Source organism: Chanos chanos, chromosome 1 (genome assembly GCF_902362185.1).
Source record: "Chanos chanos chromosome 1, fChaCha1.1, whole genome shotgun sequence".
NCBI classification, from domain to species: domain Eukaryota; kingdom Metazoa; phylum Chordata; class Actinopteri; order Gonorynchiformes; family Chanidae; genus Chanos; species Chanos chanos.
In genome coordinates this window covers 9,422,211-9,424,710 of record NC_044495.1, presented here as the reverse complement: position 1 = coordinate 9,424,710, position 2,500 = coordinate 9,422,211, and the positions used below count along the sequence as shown (strand labels likewise).

Here is a 2,500-nt window from a genome sequence, read left to right as displayed (position 1 = left end):
CAGTGTCACACATAGACATACACACACATGCACGCACACATGCACGTACCCTCAGAAACATGAGGCTGTATGGGGCAAGCAGATCACTGGAGTAACTGCTTTGGTAAAAGAGAGGAAATCATAATTGGGCAAAGAAGCTCTTTTCCCAAAAGAAAGAAAGAAAGAAAGAAAGAAAGGCACTTTGCATGACTTTCCCTCTCATCCTTGTGCAGTGAAGCTGGTTGTCATGGAGATTACAGGATTTGGGCAGGATTATGAATATATATTTTTAATGGCATCTGGAGACATACACTCTCTCTCTCTCTCTCTCTCTCTCTCTCACTCTCACACACACACACAGACACACACGCACGCAGTTGGTAAGGAAATGTGATTGATAAGAAAAACATCTTTCCCCCCCCCCCCTCTCTTCTCTCCTCTTTTAAAAGGGATAACATTTTAGATCATGGGACTGGCGCTATATGAAAGGCCAGATGAAACATGAGACAGCAACACTGATGACATGGCCTAGCTTCAAAAACATCAAAGCCAAAGCCATCAGTGCACTCCAGTCCAGAGAGAAAAAAAAGAGAGAGAGAGAGAGACAGAGAGAGAGAGAGAGAGAGAGACAGAGAAGATAGCAGAGACTAACTGGAGCCCTCAGAGACTTAAAGAGACACACAACACTTGGCCATGTTTGGACACTTAGATATTCTCTGATAAATCTCTAATAATAAGAAAGCCCCTTCATAGAAAAGTAGATTTACTTTAATCAATGCCCAGCATCAAGTGTAATACCTTTAATCACTTGTAAATGCCCATATCATAGCTTACACTGTGATACAACTAAACAAATATCTGGATGAGAGATGTAATATCATTTCTTCTGTGAGACAAACAGTGGACTGTGTTACAACATGCGAGTGTTTGAAGTTGAAACGGAGCTACGAGCTGTTTATAAAGCTGTCATTAATGTGTTAGGACAAGGGTTATAATGTTTTAGCGGGACAAGTCTGAGGCATCCTACTGCACGCACACTTGAGCATTAGTCAACAGATAAAGAAGAAACTAAACTAATGCTGTTTTTTTGGAGAAGGTTAACAGAGAGATTTTTTTCCCACTAAATCAAGCAGACTGACAGGATGTTTCACATCTTGGGACCTGATCACAAAACACTGTCAGTTTTTAATGCCATTTAAATGAGAAATGAGCTTTAGTTTGGAGTCCATTCAAACTCCCTCTACTTTACTCTTTACTCTCTCTCTCTCTTGCCTAAGCCGCCTGGATGTGCTAGTCAGTGCTGTACTCTATGTGTGTGTGTGTGTGTGTGTGTGAGAGAGAGAGAGAGACAGAGAGAGAGAGAACGAGAGATATGATGTCCTAAGAACAACAGCAGTCTGTCAAAACAGAAGGAAATGAGATGAACTTTCCATAGTCATATTCTGACGTGTCTGTTTGTGTCTATCTGTAAATGTGAGTATTCAAGTGAGATTGTGTGTGTGTGTGTGCGTGTGTGTGTGTGTGTGTGTGCATGCATGCGTGCGTGTGTGCGCACATGCTTTCTTGGCCTCTAGTGACTGGCAGTCTAGCAGCTTCATCTTACTATCCACAGATGTTTCTGGCTACCTAGCAACCCTAATTTGCCTCTGTATGCTGGACAACCAGTAAAGGAGGAACTGCTCAGAACTACATACACACACACACACACATACACACACACACACACACCTATGAACACAAACACACACACAAACTCTCACACACAGTATCAGGATATCCCTCAGTATCAGGACATCAACTTCTTAACCAAAAGATGTCCTTATTATATCTAATTTATACACAGAGACCTTTAAAAAGGCAAAAACATGACAACAGAAATGTGTGTGTGTGTGTGTGTGTGTGTGTGTGTGTGTGTGTGTGTGTGTGTGTGTGTGTGTGTGTGTGCGCGTGTGTGTGTGCGAGATTACCAACTTCCATAAAAACAGACTCACATTTCCTGGAATTTCTCCAAGAATAACTCTAGTGAAGGAAAAAAAATCAAAAGGAAGAACAGTGCAGCATTGTACTCCCTCTCTCTCTCTTTCTCTCTCCCTCTCTCTCTCTCTCTCTGCCTCCCTCTCTCCCTCTCTGCCTCCCTCTCTCTTTCTCTCTCTCTCTCTCTCCCTCTCTCTCTTTCTCTCTCTCTGCAAAGTGCGCAATGCTTTACATAAACAGAATACTATTCAAAATCTCACCAAAGTGATTAATGCATGTATCATAACTCACACGATCGCTCTCTCTCTCTCTCTCGCTCTCTCTCTCATACAAGCACATGCTCACACATAGACTCAAATCTTCTGCATATTAACTAACACTCTATAGATCATTTCCAGTGCACAATGAGGGTAAACAAAGCATCAGTTGCTGGAGGTGTAATATATCTCACACACACAAACTAAGATATACTTTGTGTGAGTGGATGATTATGAGAGAAATCAATTTAATACGCAGTAACCTTGTAACCTGTGCTACGTATCCTGGG

The 2,500-nt window shown here is 41.9% G+C and overlaps 1 protein-coding gene across 1 annotated transcript in view; it reads right to left on the bottom strand.

Moving 5' to 3' along the window:
* Positions 1–2,500, bottom strand: part of ctbp2a (C-terminal binding protein 2a) — an 18,855-nt gene that overhangs the window by 5,535 nt on the left and 10,820 nt on the right. The gene's annotated exons all lie outside the window — the stretch shown is intronic.